Below are 8,412 nucleotides of genomic sequence, written 5' to 3' on the forward strand. Positions count from 1 at the left end.
TCCCATTCCCCTCACCCTCTTCCTCCTGCCCCCCCATCCAGCCCACCTTTCCTCCCCTGCCTGTCCCTCCACCACCCACTCCCCTCACTCCTCCTCCCCACCCTTATCCCAGTCTTCCCTTTACCCCCTAAAGGAATTCTCGAAACTTAAAACAAAGGACTCCTCCCCCTCCTCTCCAAATCCCCCTGTTCTGCCTGACAGTCAGACAGACTTGCTATTGTTAGAGCCTCCCCAAATGCCAGACCCTCCGCCGCCCTATCTTCAGCCCGCTCCAGTGGAGGAACGCAGGAGGCCACAAGAGAGCTCCCTTGTTCCACCTATGCCTTCTCCCGATTCCACTGAGGCAGAGGCGGAGCCACAGGTGCCATCGGCGCCCAGAGCACCCTCGCCCCCGCTTAGCAGCCGCCTGCGTCTCCGCCGCGATCGAGGCGGGGAGAGCGAAGGAGTCTGGACGGCTCATGCCTTCCCCCTCCGGACTGTGGGTGGCCAAGTGCAATACTGGCCTTTTTCTGCCTCAGATTTATATAATTGGAAAACCCATAACCCGCCCTTTTCCCAGGACCCCCAGGCCCTGACGGGTTAATTGAGTACATCTTGCTAACCCACCAACCCACCTGGGACGACTGTCAGCAGCTCTTACAGACCCTCCTCACTACAGAGGAACGTCAGTGAGTGTTCCTAGAGGCTCGCAAAAATGTTTGAGGACAAGATGGCAGACCGACGCAGTTGCCGAATGAGATCGATGAAGTATTCCCGCTGACCCGCCCTAACTGGGACTTCAACACCGTTGCTGGTAGGAAGCGGCTCCGTCTTTATCGCCGCGTTCTGTTGGCGGGTCTTAAAGGGGCCGGGAGACGCCCCACTAATTTGGCCAAGGTACGTGCAATAGTGCAGGGTTCTGAAGAAACGCCTGCGGGGTTTTTTAGAAAGATTAATGGAAGGATATCGTATGTATACGCCGTTCGACCCCTCCGCCGTAGACAGACAATCCGATGTTATTATGTCCTTTACCGGGCAGTCAGCCCCAGACATTCGGACTAAGCTGCAACGGCTGGAGGGACTTCAGGGGTATACTTTGCAAGATTTAGTCAAGGAGGCGGAGAAAGTTTTCAATAAGAGAGAAACTCAGGAAGAAAAGGAAGAAAGATTGTGTAAGTTGCAGGAGGATAGGGAGGACAAGCGAGACAAGAAACATACCAGAGAGTTAAGTAAGATCCTGGCCACCGTAGTCAGACAGCCAGAAGGGAGAGAGAGTAGGCCAGTGAGGAACCCTGGAGACAAAAAGAGACCACCATTGAGCCGGGACCAGTGCACATACTGCAAAGAATTCGGGCATTGGGCCAAGGACTGCCCCAATGACAGAAAACAGGCCAGGGGAGCCGGGAGACCGGCACCGGTGTTGTCATTAGGAAGTGACGACTAGGCCAGTCAGGGCCAGGAGCCCCCCCCCCCAGCCCCGGATAACTTTATGAGTGGGGGGCAGTCCAGTGCCCAGCATTCGGTACTGACTCAACCAAAACGTCCCCTAAGTAATAAAAAGCCTTGGGTTAGGGAGCCACTGGAGGAAAATTATACCAGTGGACAACTGAGAGAAAAGTGCATCTCGGAACGGGGTTGGTCACACACTCGTTTCTCCTGGTTCCTGACTGCCCCTACCCGCTGTTGGGGAGGGACCTCCTCTAAAAAGTAGGGGCCCAAATTCACTTCCAAGAAGGGGGGGCCTCCGTTAGGGGACCCCAAGGACAACCTCTCCAAGTCCTGACTTTACGCTTAGAAGACGAGCATCGTTTGCATGAAAGCCCTCAGCCAGTCTCAATTGACCCCACGTGGTTGTTAGGTTTCCCTCAGGCTTGGGCGGAGACGGCGGGAATGGGATTGGCCATTGGACTTAAGCCGTTGGCTGCCCCGGTGATGATACATGAGTATCCACTAAGCAGGGAAGCTAAAAATGGAATCAGGCCACATATACAAAGGCTGCTACAATTGGGCATCCTAAAAACATGCCAATCCCCATGGAACACCCCGAGACCTTGTCCTAGTTGGTTTGCTTTTGTAACTTACTTGTTTGTCAATTATGAAACTGCCACTGACCACCTGCGAGTGGCCCCAGTTAGATCTCAGCCTTGGGCCTTGGCTCGGGGGTCGGGTGGAGGGGGGGTCTGAGCGTGGGGGAAAACCTGTCAGTCTGAGGGGACGGCCGCTAGGGACTTTTTCCCTTGCCCCAAGATGACTGGGAATTCTCCTCCACCTTGGAAGGCCCCTGGGTCAACGTCTGCAGGAATCTAAAAGAAAAATCCTTCGGAGGTGAGTAGGGGGTTGAGTCCCCTGGTAAGCGAATGGTGGTGAGATGTGGCCCCATTCACTGAGACCTGATTTTGTCTTTGTGGCCACTTGTTTGTCTTGTTAACTTTAGTGTGTGTTTGTTTTATGTTTTCTGGGGTAGGAAAGTTCTGGGTGAGTGTGGCAGGCTCACTCAGCAGACTCTGGATTCAGCTTGCTGAGTGGGAGCAGCACAGAGTTCCGGTAGGGATAAATTGGGTCCCATTAGTCCCCAACTCAGCTTTCAGTTCTTGTCTAGTTCTGTTTTAGAATTGGTACCAGTTTTAAATGTGGATCCTTGGTTTTTGTGTTTATCTGTGTTTTTGTTATTTAATTGAACATCTCTGGGGAATAAAAGTTCCAGCTGGGCTTGGTCACAGACCTGCTATGCCCACTCTCCCTATGAGGCATGGAAGGTTACTGGGCTAGTTTGGTTCCCTTCTAGCTTCAGGTTTTCTCCTTGTGGAGGCTGCCAGCAGGGAGGGTGTAGAAGGCTGTGTGCCTGGTTTGGACTTTTTCAGCTAGTCCTGACAATGTAACAATTTGTAAAGTGCTCTTCTCTGAAATTGGATAAAAAAATCTGGCCAGTTTAAAGTGGCCCCCTCCCCCAGCCCTCCTCCAACAGAAGGGATTCAAAAGACTAATTAGTGAATTGCCTTGCTAGACAAACAAGCTCTGGGAAAAAAAAGCCCAACAAAGGCACCTAGTTTAAAAGAAATACTGTCTTAAATGTTTGTTTAAAAACTTTAGAAGGTGTACGTACAATGATTTTGATTTTTGCGCACTTTAAGATCTGTGTGAGTGTTTTGTGTGTGTCTGTGAACGTGTTCAAAGAACACTGTCAAAGATGTTACCTGTTCTGTCTGTCTAAAACTGTGTATTTCATTCGAGAACCAAGAGATAAAAAAAAAGGAAAACTTAGAAGCCAACAGAAGACCTATCTTTAGGGATAAGGGTTAAATAAGCAGAAGTGCAGCTGAGCTGGTCATGCATGGTGGGACAGGCCCTGGGAGGAGTCCATGCATGGTGAAAGAGGGCAAGCTGGCACAAACGCAGTTCATCTAACCCTAAAGAGTCAGATTGGATGTGTGCCCATTCCATAGAAGGGGCTGAGTGGCCCATCTTTGTTCTTTCTCTTTTCCCTGCAGATACAGACTGAAAACATGATGGTTAAAATGAGTGATGTGATGATCTGATTAGTACTGCTAAAACTTCCCCTTGGATGTGTTAACATTAAAATTAGGAAGGCCTTAAAAACAATTAGAAATGGATTTCTGGATATAAAGTTTAAAAATAAAATTGTTCTTAACATTGGCCTCAATGTGCACAGAGGAAAAATTAGGATTATCAAAATGATTGCTATTCTAGTTTGCTCTTATAGGTTTTTTTTTAAGTCTCCAGCAAAGTCCAGAGCAAAGCACAGAGGATTCTTATAAGTTTGTCAGATGTAACTTTGACTCTTAATAAGTTTTAGGTAAGAGCATGCTTAAAAACTACTTCTATGTTGACCTCCTTGTTGCTTTTAATTGGAGTAAAGTGGCCTTTTATGAGACTCATTGATCTGAAACTGGTTCAAAGCCAGCCCGGGCAGAAAAAGGTTCCTGTGAGACTGTCACCTCTACTCAGGCAGCAGAGTGCTGAAAGAGCAAGCAGAGTTGCTTTGGGACTCAAAGTGGCAGAGTGCTAGCCTTGAGCTGGAGAGCTGAGGGACAGTGCTCAGGCCCGAGTTCAAGTCCAGCGACCAGCTAAAGGGAAATGCCAATGAGGCATTTATCCCAACGTGGAGAAGACACTCCTGGGACTAGAGCAATGGAGGAGCATCCAGAGGCAGTAAGCCACTGCTTGAATGGCAGAAATGTCAGATCCTAGAGTCACTTGTGCATGGCCCTTCAAAACTGGTCAGAGCCGGGAGGTCATGGGAAGAGTTTGTAAGCATGCCTAATGTCCATGACTATCTACCTTGTAAGGGACAGACACTTGCCAGTCCTCTGTGATAGTAAAAAGCTAATGTTATAAAATATGGGAAATAGCTTAAATCTCAACCCCTTTATGTGCCAAAAGCTCTAATTGGCAGCTCTAATTGAGCTGACACTAGTTACATGAAGTTCATCTGCTCAGGAAAAATACAGAGAGTGTGTTTCTATTGATATCTGTCTTAGGCATTGTTTGGGATCATTAGAGATCACATTCCTAAGCCATCTAGGAAGATGCTTTTGCAAACCAGAGTGCTAAACAAGCTACACTGCTGTAGCCGGAGAAAAGGTCTGTGCAGTTGTCAAAATATTGTTCTTAATGACATCTAACCCTGATGGCCTCTTTGTAAAATAGGCTAAGGTTATAGGTTCCTGGCTAGGTAAGATCAACGCCCCTGAAGTCAGCTTGAAAAAGTCACAGAAGAGAGACCTTCGCTCTTCTACCCCCATTTTAAGATCAAGGGTCCAGAGTCAGTTTTGGAGAAATGAGGCAAAATAGATAAAATAAAAAAAAAGACATAAAAATAGTGTTAACTGTTGTAGGTGTGCAAGGTGTGGAGACTGCATCTGTCAGAGATGGTTACAAGACTGAGCCTTCTGTGTCTATTTACAAAAATATCTGGTTAGTAAAAAGGTTGTGATTTTGGTAAATTGTCCTGGGCTATTGTTTAAAGATCTTAAAGACCAGCAGGATCAAAGCCTGCCAAGCCTATGCAATGTATCTTTAACCAGTCTGTGTAGGAATTTACAGCCCAGCATGAGGTGTGACAGTCCCTTGGAGCCACTGAGAGACCCGGCTGCTGCAGCGGCTGCTGCTGCTGCTGTTGCGGAACCACGGCCTGACAGCCAACTGGAGGAACTCCTGCCTGATTCCATCACCTGAGTCTGCTTCCTGGTTGACTGCTGCTAAATCTAAGAACTTGTGGGACATTCTTTTAGGTGATATCCAGAAACCCTCTCTTCCCACAGTGGATATTGGAGACAAGGATATCACTGGTTTGCTTGCCTTAGGCACTTCAGTGCATAGTGACTGGAAATCCACTCTATGGTCACAGCCTAGTTTGGCTCTGGTATGGTAATAACCTGAGTGTGTTATCAATGGAAGTAATAAACTGAAAGGGAGAGGGGGGTAGTAAAGAAAGCCTTGGGAAAGGAATTGGGGAAAAATTGGTATCCCCTTTGGATAAGAAAGGATTTGAAAAGTAAGGATTGTCTTTAAGACAAACCTCAGAAAGTTTAAGTATGTCGCAGATGGTATGAGTATGTCTTAAAATTGGAGCTTACAAGTACAGCTGGTATAAAATTAAGTTAACTGTGATACACGGAGTCAGGACTGGTGGAAAAAAAATGTAAGGGGCCCTGGTACTGTTACATTTGTTACAATCGGACCTTGTATACTCAACAGACTTGTAAAAAAAAAAGATCAGCTCAGTCCGTCTATTAGTTCTGAGATCCAAATACCAAGCATTGAGAACAACTGACACCCCACAAGATAATATAGAGACACTCTAAATTTTAAGATTAAAATTAGTCCAAAGACAAGAGGAGGGCATGAAAGATTGAAATTGGGGCTATGTCCATTTTACAATATGCTAACTGCTAATTCTGCTTCTGTAAACCTGCTTGCGCTAACACTGACTCTTCCCCTCCCAGAAATAAGTTAAAAAGTTACAAAGTCCAGATGCAGGCCCAGGGACAAGGTCTGCAAACATAGATAAAGAACAAAAGAATATGTTCTCCTGAATTCCTGTGTAAAAACTCATGGCAGGGGGCTCAAGACAAGGACCATCTGGCGAGCCCAGCAAACTAGGTCAAATGTCAACCAATCGCGAGCCTGTAACTATGTGGACTCCCCCCCAGAGAAGCCTCCCCTAGGGAACCAACCAGTTTTCAACAAACAAATGTTACAAAAATGATTGCTGGAGTATATGATAATTTTTAAGCTGAGCCAATCCTGGGGAGCCTGGGGTCTTATGCTAATCCTGTGTTTTTGTCTTTAAAAGTGCCTGTAACCGGCTGCTCGGGGCTTCCAGTCTGCCTTGGACAGGGAGCCCATTTGCGCAAACGCCTAATAAACTCCTCTTGCTTGTTGCATCTGCTGGTTTGGAGTCTTGGTTCTTGGGGTGCCCTCCCGTTGAAGAAAGCATCCCAGTGAGTCTGGGGTCTTTCAGTGAGTCATGTAGCTTTCTATTAGAACACCTTAACACCAATACAATGCACCTCAAGCCCTGCCTTCCCTTGAGGACCCTGCCTGTCCAGCAAGAGCTCTGCTTATCTTTTTCTTTAATAAATCTTTGCTGCTTTGCCTCTCCCTCTGTGTCTGTGGACTTTTCTTCAAGACCATTAGACAGCCTTTCAGTATCATAAGGCTTCTGATAGCAAGTTGGTAAAACAACTAACAGGAAAAATTATTACTATATACCTGACTTTGCTTTAACCCAGTCTTACTCTGCGCAGGACCACAGGATTTTATGCATGGAATAGTTACAAGCCATTTTCTCTCCAAAGCTTTTAGGATGACTTCTTTGCATTCTGGAAACACTGGTGAGAAACTTAGCTCCCAAGGTAGGTCATACAAATTTTAAAGCTTCTTAATAATTCCAAAAGGATATCTTTAAAAATTAAAAACCCAAACAGACTTTCCTTTTCTTCCATTGACAATTGTTAGGTTGGACAGACTGCAATTGAATTGCAAGGTCAACCAACCAACATTTATATTGACTATTGGAAAACTTAGGAAAGGAAGAGGAAGTTCTTATTTGTCGAGAAGGTTCACCTTGCAGATGAAAGCGTGTCAGAAAAGACCACAGGAGCCACACACTGCCAGATGTATTCAGTGTAGACCTTTCACTCACGTGTGCCCCAGCCTTTGGCCCCTGCAGGACAGAAAAGCCACTCCTCAGAGCATTAGAACCTCCACCACCCAACTGGACTTTGGAGAGCAGGTCATGCTGTACTTTGACTGACAGGGCTGCAGAAAGGCTTCCTTTTTATGCGTCAACAGAGGAAGGAGCTCTTTCCTGCATGTATTGTGCTGAGGACAGAGAGTGTATGAGACTTTATTTCCTGTGCTTCTGATGGCCCATTACTTCTGGGACTTCTGTGCACCAGAATTTAAAGGGAGGTGAAAGGCCATGACCAGAGTGTATAGCTGGCTGGAAAGCTGGGCTGTACCTTGGACTCAGCTGGAGAGATGAAAAATATTGATGCCCTTTTTTGTTTGTTCATAGTTTTTCAATACTGAGGATAAACTCAGGGATTCGTGCTCGCAGGGCAGCTGCTCTACCACTTGAGACATGCCTCCAGCGCTTTTTATTTATTTATTTAGTGTTGGTAATGGGGCTTGAACTCTGGGCCTGAGAGCTGTCCCTCAACAATCCAGCTCAAGGCCAGCACTTCATGACTTGAGCTACAGCGCCACGTTTAGTTTTCTGGTGGTTTATTGGAGATAAGAGTTTCGTGGACTTTCCTGCCCGGGCTGGCTTTGAACTGTGATCCTCAAATCTCAGCCTCCTGAATAGCTAGGATTACAGGTGTGAGCCACCGGCGCCCAGCCCCTTTTTATTTTTGAGGTAGGATTTGCTTTGTGTCTGGGACAACCTGGTCTGCAATCTTCCTTCTTATGCTTCCCTGCATTTCTGGAGGTGAAAGGCAGGCTCCTCTGCACCCAGCCATTGTGCTTTCCCCACAGCTGGGAATAATAGGTGTAAATCATCAAGCCCAGCCATTGGTTGAGATGGAGACTTGTCAATTTCTTTTTGCTTAAGCTGACTTTGAACCATGATATCCCTGATTTCTATCTCCCAAATAGCTGGGATTAGAGGGCTGAACTGCTGTGTTCAGCTTGATGCCTGGGCTTTAATTTGTTTGGGTAGAGCTGTCATGATTTCAGAAAACATATGAAGTGCTTACAATACACAGAAGACTGTACAATACATTGTTAGGATTAGAGCACAGAGACTCAGGGTCTTATGTGTTTAATTCTGCCTGGTTGGTAGGTAATAGACTTACAAAGCCATTGCACCTTGTAGCCACAGTTCATGTGTGGTTTTGGTCATTGCTCTCTCTCTCCTCTCCCGATGATGAATGTGAACTGGCATCTCATAATCTATGAATGGCA

At 46.5% G+C, this 8,412-nt stretch overlaps 1 pseudogene; it reads left to right on the top strand.

The window, feature by feature from the left end:
• The first annotated feature begins 235 nt into the window (after positions 1-235).
• On the top strand, positions 236-7,258 carry LOC122120804 (annotated as a pseudogene).
• Positions 7,259-8,412: the final 1,154 nt, after the last annotated feature.

This window comes from Dipodomys spectabilis, unplaced genomic scaffold, assembly GCF_019054845.1.
Source record: "Dipodomys spectabilis isolate Male_0828 unplaced genomic scaffold, ASM1905484v1 ptg000178l, whole genome shotgun sequence".
NCBI lineage: Eukaryota > Metazoa > Chordata > Mammalia > Rodentia > Heteromyidae > Dipodomys > Dipodomys spectabilis.